This window comes from Somniosus microcephalus, chromosome 5 (assembly GCF_052327205.1).
Source record: "Somniosus microcephalus isolate GS21.2 chromosome 5, FLI_Smic_1.0, whole genome shotgun sequence".
In the NCBI taxonomy this organism is placed as follows: Eukaryota; Metazoa; Chordata; class Chondrichthyes; order Squaliformes; family Somniosidae; genus Somniosus; species Somniosus microcephalus.
This window is the reverse complement of record NC_140991.1, coordinates 35196379-35209826: the sequence shown is the minus strand read 5'-3', so window position 1 is coordinate 35209826 and position 13448 is coordinate 35196379.

Here is a 13448-nt window from a genome sequence, read left to right as displayed (position 1 = left end):
GTCCTGGAGATTGTGGGAGTGGAGGACAGGACAGAGGGGTGCATCACAGCAAGCTGGTTACAGAATAGTTTTCCATCTCTCTCAATGAAATTGCATGAGTCGCTGATAATGATTCTGAAGCTCTAACAGATGGACTTATGATTATCTGCAATATGCAATGTGCATGTAACCTTGGCATCACATCTCTGACTCTTTCCTTTACTCCCCCACAGGACCATCACAAGCACCTGTCCCCACTAGCCAGGAGGAACAGGCTGAGCCTCCAGACTCCTCAGAGGAAGCTGCAACCTCTGAGGGCACAGCGTCAGCAGAATTCAGCGTACCCAGCACCAGCGCAGACACTCACACCTCGGTGGGACCTTCGGGGCATAGATTAGTGATGTCACCTGGTGTATCACAGCTCACAAGTGAGCATCAGCAGATTGTGGAGACAGGGACAGCAGTGGAGAGTCCTAGTCGGAGGGCGCAGGACTCTGCCAGCTCAGCTCAGCTGCATGTCGACCCTCTGCCTTTGGGTCCATCCACAGTATCAGCGGTGATGGCACTCCAGGAAAAGATGCAGGAGTCTCTGGCAGGTTTTGTCTCCAGGGTCGCTGCGAGTGTGGAGTGAATGGAGGAGACCATAGCGAACATGAGCAGAGCCTTTATGGAGTCATTGGCGCATGAACGCATCACCACGGAAAGGATGGTAACCTCCGTGGAAAGGATGGCTACAGTAGAGGAGAGGATGGCTACGGCCATGGAGGCGCTACGTCGCCAGAGTGTAGAAAACATGGTGAGTGTTCAGAATAGGCTGACATCTCTGGAGGAGCGATGGTCAGCTATTGAACAGAGAAACCAGACCTTCATGACAGTCCTTCTGAGTAGGACTGCCAGTGCAGATACGGGTCCCCACGGCCCCCCTGATGTGGAGCAAGGTGCTCTCAAGCCACTTCCAAGCGCTGAGGGGTCCTGACCCATGAGAGTGAAGTTGGTGGCAGACATCAAGGAATTTGGGGGCTCCTCTCCAAGCGCTCACACTTCCATGCCACTGCAGAGCCCTCGGTCAGAGCCCCACCAGAGTACACACCCAAGTGAGATAGGCGTTTCAACCCCTGCACAGCCGCAAGAGCTGTTGAGCCCTCACCGGTTCACCACCCCAGAGGACACCCGCCAAAGGTGTCGAGACAGGAGCAGCAAGAAAGTGAGCAAGGGGCCTCCACATCTGCTGAAGCCATAGGGGAAGCACCACGTAGGAGCACGCTTAAGAGAAAGATACTGCACAAATAGTCACAACGGTTGTCACTTGGGTGAAATTTGATGTTTTATGTGTAAAAGCCATCATATGAATCATGTACATAAAAAATCTGATGGCTGCTGCTGTAGGTGTGGCGTGTGTCATTTCGCAAATGGGACTTCCACGTTGATGGCTTTGGATTACATGCAATTGTCAGTATGGTGGTCAAATTGTTAGGAATCAGCTGGTTCGTGGCCATTGTTGATACTCAGATAAGAAGATGCGAGGCAAAAGTGCTTGAGTGGCTAGGCTAAGCAAATCTGGCCAAGATGAGTGCGTTCCTTGCATCCCGGGCAGCTATGTTCTCGTATACTGCTGCCGCTGGTTGATGGGCCTCTGCAGGATGTTTGTTTTCTCTCACCACCTCCTCCTCCTCCTCCTCATCTGAGGAGGATATGTGAGGAGCCACTTGGTCGTCAGGAATCTGCAAGCCATGACGCTGTGCCATGTTGTGAAGTGCACAGCAAATCATGACGATTCTGGAGACCTTGGCTGCTGAGTACTGCAGGGTTCCACCTGATAAGAACATAAGAACATAAGAAATAGGAGCAGGAGTAGGCCAATTGGCCCCTCGAGCCTGCTCCACCATTCAATAAGATCATGGCTGATCTGATCCTAACCACCAATCTACTATCACAGAACCATCTCCTGAATCTAACAGAATTAGACACACAAAATAGGAGCAGGATCAGGCTACACGGCCCCTGGGCCCGCTCCGCTACCCACAGGGCCATGTCCGATCCAAACCTAGACTCATGTCCAAATTCCTGCCCGCTCCCCGTAACCCTTAATTCCCTTTACTTCTAGGAAACTGTCTATTTCTGTTTTAAATTTATGTAATGATGTAGCTTCTACAGCTTTTTGGGGCAGCATATTCCATGGACCTACCACCCTCTGAGTGAAGTAGTTCCTCCTCATCTCAGTTTTGAAAGAGCAGCCCCTTATTCTAAGACTATGCCCCCTAGTTCTAGTTTCACCCATCATCGGGAACATCCTCCCCGCATCCACCCGATCCAACCCCTTCACAATCTTATATGTTTCAATAAGATCGCCTCTCATTCTTCTGAACTCCAATGAGTAGAGTCCCAATCTACTCAACCTCTCCTCATATGTCCATCCCCTCATCCCCGGGATTAACCGAGTGAACCTTCTTTGTACTGACTCGAGAGCAAGTATGTCTTTTCTTAAGTATGGACACCAAAACTGTATGCAGTATTCCAGGTGCGGTCTCACCAATACCTTGTACAACTGAAGCAATACCTCCCTATTTTTATATTCTATCCCCCTAGCAATGAAAGCCAACATTCCATTGGCCTTCTTAATCACTTGCTGCACCTGCATACTAACCTTTTTAGTTTCGTGCACCAGGACTCCCAGATCCCTTTGTACTTCAGTACTTTCCAGTTTCTTGCCATTAAGATAATAACTTGCTCTACGATTTTTCCTGCCAAAGTGCATAACCTCACATTTTCCAGCATTGTATTCCATCTGCCAAATCTCTGCCTGCTTACTTAGCCTGTCTATGTCCCCTTGCAGGTTTTTTATGTCCTCCTCACTCACTACTTTCCCTCCCATCTTAGTATCATCTGCAAACTTTGATATGTTACACTCGGTCCCCTCCTCCAAATCGTTAATATAGATTGTAAAGAGTTGGGGACCCAGCACTGACCCCTTGTGGAACACCACTAGTTACTGATTGCCAGTCTGAGAATGAACCATTTATCCCAACTCTCTGCCTTCTTTTAGATAGCCAATCCTCTATCCATGCCAGAATATTACCCCCAATCCCGTGATTTTTTATCTTAAGCAATAATCTTTTGTGTGGCACCTTGTCAAATGCCTTTTGGAAGTCTAAATACACTACATCCACTGGTTCCCCTTTATCCACCCTATATGTTACTTCCTCAAAGAACTCCAGCAAATTTGTCAAACATGACTTCCCCTTCATAAAACCATGCTGACTTTGTCCTATTAAATTATGATTATCCAAATGTCCTGTTATTGTCTCCTTAATAATGGACTCCAAAATTTTACCTACCACAGATGTTAGGCTAACCGGTCTATAGTTTCCAGCCTTCTGTCTACTGCCCTTTTTAAATAAGGGTGTTACATTAGCAGTTTTCCAGTCTGCCGGGACCTTTGCTGAGTCCAGGGAGTTTTGGAAAATTATTACCAATGCATCCACAATCCCTACCGCCACTTCTCTCAAGACCCTAGGATGTAAGCCATCAGGTCCAGGTGATTTATCCGCCTTGAGTCCCATTATTTTACCGAGTACCACTTCCTTAGGTATCCAGGTATCTGAAGTGCATCTTCAGCAAACCGATGGTTTGCTCGATTATGGCTCTGGTGGACATGTGGCTGGAGTTGTAGCTCTCCTCAGCTTCGTTGGACGGCCTCTTCAAAGGCGTCATTAGCCACGTCCTCAGGGGATAGCCCTTGTCTCCAAGTAGCCATCCGTTAAGTTGGTCTGGCGGACTGAATAGCGGAGACACACTAGACTGGCGCAATATGAAGGAGTCATGGCAACTGCCAGGGTATTTGGCACAAACATGCAAAATTTCCTTCTTGTGGTCACGCACCAGCTGAACGTTAAGTGAATGTTACTCAAAGGGTTGATGGTAGAGAGGCAATGGCAAACATTTAAGGATCGCATGGATGAACTACAGAATTTGTTCATCCCTGTTTGGCATAAAAATAAAACAAAAATGGTGAATCAACCGTGGTTAACAAGGGAAATTAGGGATAGCATACATAGAAACATAGAAACATAGAAGATAGGAGCAGGAGTAGGCCATTTGGCCCCTCGAGCCTGCTCCACCATTCAATGAGATCATGGCTGATCATCCAAATTCAGTACCCGGTCCCTGCTTTCTCCCCATACCCCTTGATCCCTTTAGCCTTAAAAAATATATCCAACTCCTTCTTGAATATATTTAATGTATTGGCCTCTACTGCCTTCTGTGGTAGAGAATTCCATAGGTTCACCACTCTCTGGGTGAAGAAATTCCTCCTCATTTCTGTCCTAAATGGCCTACCCCTTATCCTTAGACTGAGACCCCTGGTTCTGGACTCCCCGACCATCGGGAACAACCTTCCTACATCTAGTCTGTCCAGTCACATCACAGAATCACAGAAACCCCACAGTGCAGATAGAGGCCATTTCGGCCCATCGAGCCTGCACCGACACATATCCCACCCGATCCCCGTAACCCCACGTATTTAATCCCCCTAACACTAAGGGTCAATTTATCATGGCCAATCAACCTAACCCGCACATCTTTGGACTGTGGGAGGAAACCGGAGCACCCGGAGGAAACCCACGCAAACACGGGGAGAATGTGCAAACTCCACACAGAGAGTCACCCGAGGCCGGATTCGAACCCGGGTCCCTGGCGCTGTGAGGCAACAGTGCTAACCACTATGCCACCGTGCTGCCCTGTCAGAATTTTATAAGTTTCAATGAGATCCCCTCTCATTCTTCTAAACGCCAGCGAGTATAAGCCCAATCGACCCAATCTCTCCTCATAAGCCCTTGCGATTGACAAAAATATCTGGATTGCGATGGGGCCACATTGGAAAGCCTGCCAGATGAGCTAATCCAACCGCATGCGCCGTGACACTTGCTTGGTCCTTGGTGAAATGGATGTGATTGTGCGTGAGGGCAAAGAGGACATCGGTTACCTGCATGATGCAAGTGTGTGCGGCCGCCTGGGAGATACTGCTGATGTCTGCTGCTGATCCCTGGAATGAGCCTGAGGCAAAAAAGTTGAGTGCGGTGGTGACTTTGACGGCCACTGGTAAGGGTTGTCCACCTGGTCCTCTGGCCTGCAGGTCTTGTTGCAGCATTGTGCAGATGTCACCCACTACCTCTCGCGAAAGTCGGAGCCGCGTTTGGCACTGCTGCTCAGACATGTTGAGATAGCTGACCCTGTGTCTGTAGACCCTGTTTGGGGGGTATCTCCTGTGCTGACGGGCATCCAAGTGCTGGCCCCTTCTGGCCTGTGCATCTTCAGGTGGGTGAGCAGCAGCCTGGCGCTCCTGTTGTTGCTGCTGCTGTTGTTCAGCCTCATCTAATATCCAGAAGGGAAGGAAAGAAATGGCTCCCATGCTTCTGGTAGATGCCTCAGTTGAGGAAGCACTCAGTGAAGGTGGCGAGAGGGGTTTCCCAGGAGTTCACACTGGAGATGGGTGTTGTATTGTATGTGCCTTTAAGAGCCCCATGTGTGCTGTAATGCCGGTAATGGCCACTCGGGCTATATAAGCCTGTATATTGTGTTATATCCGTTAGTACCCCTCCAGATTTTGATAAGTAAACACCTATGAACCAACTCCTGTCTTCAGTGTCTCTATCAACAAACGGACACTACAGTGGCGATGAAGTGGAAACGGACTGACCTGCAATTCGGCAGCACCTCAAGGACATCGATTCCTCGGGCATCCAGAAGACTCAAGAAAGTGAAAGAAGCTGTGGTTTCACCAGCTGGCCAAGCTGGTGGCAGGTACTGTGCTAATCCTTCCTGGGCGTCAGGCTGGGGCTCCAGTGGCTGGCTCTACAGCTGGGACAAGCAGCAAAATCGGAGGCAGGCAATAACAGATGGGGAGGGAGCACTTGGGAGACGGCCGGCGCTGCAAGCAGGTCGGCGTTCAGACCTAGAGAGAAAGTCCGGCGAGAACGAGTCTCCAACTGTAAATAAATAAATAAAAAAAGAACGGAAACCGCGGGAAACAGCGTTGTCATCGGCAGCAGCGGCGGGAAAGCGTGGGAAGCGCCATATCTTTTCTAAGATGCCTAAGTCTGGCAATATTGATGCTTTTGATAGTGAAATAGAGGATTGGACCACATATGTGGAAAGAGTAGAGGTATATTGCACTGCAAATGGAATAGAAGATGAAAAAAAAGCTTCAGTACTGCTGAATCTAATGGGCGCAAAGGCATACGGGCTGTTACGAAATTTAATCACTCCAGCCAAACCAAAGGACAAGGATTTTAAAGAAATTGTTGATACCCTGCAGGAGCACTTAAACCCAACACCGCTGCTGATAGCAGAACGATTCAAATTCTTCAAGAGAAATCAACACAAGAATGAAAGTAACACTGATTACCTCACCGAATTAAGAAAGCTATCAAAACACTGCCAATTCGGGGCAGGACTAGCAGATTATCTTCGAGACAAATTCGTCTGCGGTCTCTTAAGTGAAGGAACACAAAAAAGGCTGCTTTCTGAAAAAGATTTAACACTGGACAAGGCTTTCAGTATGGCTGCATCATACGAAGCAGCAGCAAGAGGAGCTGCAGAGATACAACAAAAGACACAGGACTTCGGCTCCCATGAAATGACACAGGGTTTCAAAAGATGTTATCGCTGCGGCAGATCCACCCATAACCAGAGGGACTGCTGGTTCAAGGACAAAGCATGCAGGCAATGCGGAAAGATTGGACACTTTGCACGGGTATGCCGATCTGGACAAAATAAATCCACAGACAGGAAAAAAAAATCAATAAAGAAAAGTACAGAAAGGTACAAATGATGACGGACAGTAGCTCCGAAGACCAGAAGAGCGATAGCGACTCTGAAAACAAGAGACTAAGCTGTCTCAAATTACATAATGTACTTGCCAAAGATGATTGCCAGACCATTTGGGTTACCCTCACAATAGCAGGGTCCCCAGTTAAAATGGAGCTAGATACAGGATCAGCTCTGACCGTAATAAATCGACGGGATTACGAGAGGCTATTTCCGTATATACCTTAAAAAGACACAGCCATTATCTTAAAAACATATACGGGGCAGAAAGTATACCCCAAAGGAAAAATAAGGGTGCCTGTTGTATACAACGGCAAGGAAATACAAAAGTTGTATTTATACATTCTACAAGATGGTGGCCCACCACTGTTAGGACGTGAATGGATCAGGAAAATACGTTTAGACTGGCACTCCATTCAGGCACTGACGGTGACCAGTAAGAAAAAAAACGATGATGACGTCATACCTGAACGATTAAAAGACATCTTGGCCAATGCCAAAGAAGTGTTTCAAGAGAAACTAGGAACCTTGAAAGGCATCACCGCCTCAATAAAAGTGGAAGATGCAGCAATTCCCAAGTTTTTTAAAGCAAGACCAGTGCCATACGCCATTCGTCCAGCAGTCGAGGCAGAGCTGGAGAATTTGGAAAATGCAGGTGCATTATCCAAAATAGATTGGAGCGAGTGGGCAACACCCATCGTTCCAGTCATGAAGAAAGCATTAAATAATAAATCAGAAGAACAGAGAAAAATTCGCATCTGTGGAGACTTCAAGGTGACGGTAAACCCGATCCTTCACACGGTACAGTATCCTTTTCCGAGGATAGAAGATATTTTCGCCTCACTGTCCGGAGGGAAACGTTTCACCAAAATTGACTTGGCACAGGCATATCTAAAGATGGAGGTTGAAGAGGCCTCTAAAAAATATCTCACGATAAATACACACAAAGATCTGTACCAGTACAATCGACTAGTTTTCGGAGTAGCATCCGCTCTAGCTATCTGGCAAAGAGCTATGGAGCAAGTCCTCCAAGGGATTCCGGGTACTCAATGCTACATGGACGAGATCCTTGTAACAGGAGAAAACGACAACGAGCACCTTGCCAATTTGGAGCAGGTGCTCACTAGGCTGAGAGAATGGGGCCGACGAGCAAATCGCCCCAAGTGCGAATTTTTCCGAAATCAAATATCATATTGTGGCCACATAATAAATAAGGAAGGGTTGCATAAGTCACCTGAAAAAAATTGAAGCGGTCATAAAAGCCCCAGCACCTGAAAATGTTTCACAATTAAGGTCGTTCCTGGGATTAATAAATTACTATCATAAATTTTTACCAAACTTATCAACTCTCCTACACCCTCTTAATGAACTGCTACAAACAGGAATAATTTGGAAATGGAACGAAGACTGTAAACGTGCCTTCCATAAATGCAAAGACTTAATCACATCCGATGAAGTTTTGGCTCATTGCAACCCATCACTGCCAATCAGACTGGCGTGCGATGCATCCCGTTACGGCATAGGAGCAGTATTATCACATAAATTCCCTGATGGCTCGGAACGGCCAATAGCTTTTGCGCCACGCTCATTGAACTCAGCTGAGCGTAACTATGCCCAAATCGACAGGGAAGCACTCAGCCTGGTATTGGGAGTGAAGAAATTCAACCATTACCTACACGGACAAAAATTTACCTTGTTGACTGACCATCAACCCCTCATCTCCATATTCAACCCTAAAAAGGGTGTTCCCATTATGACAGCGCAAAGGCTACAGAGGTGGTCCCTTTTTCTAGGGGCACACCAATACAACATAGAATACAAAGGATCAAAACAGCATGGGAATGCTGACGGTTTATCGCGCCTACCGTTGCCAACGGTAGAAGAGGCACCTACAGTAGACCCAGTGGAGATGTTCCACTCTACCATAGTGGAATGTCTACCAGTAACAAATTCTGCCATTGAAAGGGAAATGAGAAATGACCCGACTCTCTCACGGGTCTACGATTTAACAGTGAAGGGATGGCCAGCACATGGCGAACCACTGTTGCCAGCATTCTCGCAAAGAAGAGAACAGCTCTCAGTGTGACGAGGAACCTTGATGTGTGGATCCAGAGTGGTGATTCCACCCAAACTCCAGGATAAAGTGCTAAAGGAGCTTCACGAGGGGCATCTGGGTGGAGTGAAAATGAAGAACCTAGCCAGGGCATTTGTATGGTGGCCAGGTATCGATGGAGACATCGAAGAAATGACCAAGAGCTGCCTAGGATGCCAGAAGGTCCAAAACGCTCCACCACAAGCCCCTCTACATCCATGGGAGTGGCCCTCATCTCCCTGGCAAAGGGTACACATCGACTTTGCTGGTCCATTTATGGACTCAATGTTCTTAATCGCGGTTGATGCACACTTCAAGTGGCCGGAGGTAATAAAGATGTCCTCCACCACCACGGAAAAAACCATCACAGTATTAAGGACCATATTTGCCAGGAATGGGCTGCCGGAACAGATCTGTTCTGATAATGGACCGCAATTTGTGTCCGAAGAATTCAGGAAATTCTTAAAAAACAATGGGGTTAAGCACTACACGTCCGCCCCATACCATCCCGCCACCAATGGATTGGCTGAAAGGTTTGTCCAGACCTTCAAGAAGGTCATAAAGGCCATGGGTAATGAAGACATAAAACTTCAGCACAAGGTGGATAACTTTTTGTTCGCATACAGGAATGCAACACATATGGTTACAAACCAAACTCCCGCCATGATGTTCTTCAATAGAAACCTAAGATGCCGGCTGGATTTGGTCAAGCCCAACATCAGAAGGGACGTGGAGAACCGGCAGTTTCAAGGCATGAATGAAAGGCCAACTAGAACCTTCCAGATAGGTCAACAAGTTTTGGCCCGGGACTACCGTACAGAGAAATGGCAGCCTGGAACTATCTGCACACGACTAGGACCACTGATGTATACCGTGGACATCGGAGAAAGCATAATAAGGCGCCATGCTGACCAAATCATAGAGTCATCTGAAAAGGGACAACCTACACCACAACTCTATACGCCGAACGATGAAGTAGAGATCCCCATATCTACCTCCGATCCGGTGATACTGGAACCTGATGAACCCGACACTGGCATTCAAGCCGAATCAGCCTTGCCAAAAGAACCTACTACACCACCAGAAACTGTTACACCACCGAGGCGTTATCCGGACCGAGTCAGGAAGCCTCCAGAGAGACTGACTTATAATTAATTAACTGCAGCAATGTGTATATTATTTTTCTTATAACATGTAATTAATAATTACTTAAAATATGATGTACTGGTTAGCTAAAAGGGGAGGAATTGTAGTGTATGTGCCTTTAAGAGCCCCATGTGTGCTGTAATGCCGGTAATGGCCACTCGGGCTATATAAGCCTGTATATTGTGTTATATCCGTTAGTACCCCTCCAGACTTTGCTTAGTAAACACCTATGAACCAACTCCTGTCTTCAGTGTCTCTATCAACACACGGACACTACAGGTGTCAGGCTCCAAACTCCCACAGCTGTGGTTATGCCTTCTAAAAGTTCTCCCAGACCTGAGACAACAAAGTCCTGCCACCTGCAAATGATGGCTGATCAAATCTCCTCTTTAATGGTTGACCTGCAGCTGATAGTCAACAATCCAATTGTGCTCCCGCCAGGTTTCACCGTCGTGTTTCCCACCAGGCGTGTTTCATGTGGGAAAAGGGTTAAAATCACAATGGCCATTCAAAATGGCATTATAGAGGCAATTTAGTGCTTGTTAAGGGCCTTAATGGCCTATCCCGCCGGTTGGAAGCGGGACGGAGTCGGGACCAGTAGACATGAATTTTGGAAAATTGCGTGGAGGCGGGATGGAGTCAGGGTCGGGCCCGCCCGCCAGTTTTTGCGATTTTAACCCCCCACACGCCTCCAATCCCACCTCCACGGCCCAATGAAAATCCTGCCCAGTGTGGGGAAGCCGACAGCAGAACAGCGAACAGAAAGATTCAGGCCGAGAATCAACTCCAAGAGACAGCCAATCGGGAGTGGTGATTGTATGTTTCAGTCAAATCATACCGGGGGCTTTTATGCTTGAGTCTGAGTAAGTTTGTGAGTTTCAGTCAGATCACAATAAGGGTTTTGTGATTGAGTCTGGGTAACTTTATATGTAACAGTCAAATCGCGGATGGGTTTAACTGTGTCATATTGTGTCGATGCAAATGACCCTTGCATAGGGGTTTGTATTTTGGGGTTGTTAGCCTGATATAAATCGTAGGGATTTATACTGGGGAAGTAATTGTGTGTGTGTGTTCAATAAACAAATGAATCAAAGGTTGAGCCAAAACCCTGTGCCGTGTGTATTTTGTTCTTATAAATCCTGACGCCGAAGAACTGTGTGTAACAGGGAACCAGTATCGGAGAAAACCTCCTTACAACATAGACTCATAGGGCTGGATTTTCATTCAGGGAACGTGATGGAGGCGGGCCTACAACTTTCGGGGTTGTAGTCCTGCCTCCATCGAGATGTGGCCAATCCATGCGATTTTAACTTGATTGACCTTGTTGAGCCCGCCCAGCGGGCTCAGCAGGCCAATTAAGGGCCACCCGGCAACAGGAGACATCACAGACTGAAATTTCATCTGTCAAGAGGTTTTGAAAGATGAAATATCAGCGTTTCACAGCTGTTTGAAGCTGTCAAACACTGACAGTCTTACTTCTAACCTGAGTCCTTCTCCACAGACTCAGTTAGAAATCTCTCCTGCACAGAAAGCTGAAGGCTGTTACTTTTGACAGTGCGCAGCCATTCTGCTTTCTGTGCCGTTGAGATGAGGGACTCCCGAGACCTGAAGGAAGGAAGGCTGTAAAGGTAAGAAAAGGTAATTTAAACTTCATTACACACTTTAGACACACCAAACACACTTACCTTTGCACTCATGCACACATCACTCACCTGAACACCGACATCTCGACCCCTCCAAGTCCTTCAACCCGACGGCCCACCTCGCAAACTTTGGAGCCGTCGGGAATCCCACACTTCAGCATTAAAAATAGGGATTAGGCTAAAAACTGCCTGGTAACTACCTATTAACAGGCAGTTAAGTGACACTAATCCCTTCCCGCCTTGGGTAGGCGGGTCCCAGTGCGGGTCGGGTACCCGCCTCCTTTGAAATTGGCATGGAGAAGGGTTGGGGGCGGGATGGGTTCGTGCCCCCCGAATTCGCAACTTTAACCCCCCGCACGCCTCCAATCCCGCCTCCACGGCCCAATGAAAGTCCTGGCCATAGAGTCATAGTGTTAAACAGCACAGAAAGAGGCCCTTTGGCCCATCGTGCCTGCACCAGCCAGCAAGCCTTGGTTTATAGTTTCTAAGGTGCGATATTCACCATCTAGAATCGGGGCAGAGGGTATTTAAGAATAATATTAATAAATTTAATTAATTACATAGAATGGGAGATCAGGTGATGTGTTGCTGCTGCAATATGTGGGAGCTGGTGGACACCATTGATGCTCACGGTGATCACATTTGCAGTAAGTGTTGGCTGCTCGAGGAATTCCGGCTCCGTGTTGAAGAGCTGGAGTCCGAGCTTCAAACACTGAGACACATCAGGGAGGGGGAGGGTTACCTGGACTCTGTGTATCATGAGGTATTCACACCAATTAGATTAATTAATTCAGATGTAGTCCGTGGCCAGGGTCAGGATGGTGTGACTAGAAGTGAGGCAGGTACGGGGATCCAGGAGGTAGTGTTGGAGGAGCCACAGCCCTTGCACTTGTCCAACGGGTTCAAGGCTCTTACTCCCTCTGAGGTTGGGAACAGGGACTGCGGGGAGGATGAGCAACCTGGCCACAGCACCGTGGAGCAGGGGGCCATTCAAGTGGGGGGAGTTAAAAAAAATGTTGTAGTGGTAGGGGATAGTATCGTTAGGGGGATAGATAGAGTTCTTTGCAGCCGAGAACGAGAGTCCCGAAGGCTGTGTTGCCTGCCCGGTGCCAGGGTTAAGGACATCTCCTCTGGACTGGAGAGAAACTTGGAGTGGGAGGGGGAGGATCCAGATGTCGTGGTCCATGTTGGTACCAACGACATAGATAGGACAAGGAATGAGGTTCTGCTGAGGGAGTTTGAGCAGCTAGGGGCCAAATTAAAAAGCAGAACCACAAGGGTAATAATCTCTGGATTTTTACCTGAGCCACGAGCGAATTTGGCTAGGACAAATAAAATCAGAGAGTTAAATGCGTGACTCAAAGACTGGTGTGGGAGAAATGGGTTTTGCTTCCTGGGACACTGGCACCAGTACTGGGGCATGGGGCAGGAGGGATCTGTTCCGTTGGGATGGGCTTCACTTGGCCAGTGCTGGGACTAGAGTCCTGGCGGATCATATAACTAGGGCTGTAGAGAGGGCTTTAAACTAACTAGTAGGGGGGAGGTTCCTAAAGAGCAAATAATAAAAATGACAACAGAGAAGGTCATAGACTTAGGTAGCAGTGGGGAAATTGAAAACCAGAGCATCTCAGGAAGGGGCAGAAGGTATGGAGTAAAAGGTAAAGTAATAAAAAGGGCAAAAGCAGGAACTAAGTGTCACAAAACATCTTTGAAAGTTCTCTATCTGAATGCACGTAGCATTCGTAACAAAATAGACGAGTTAA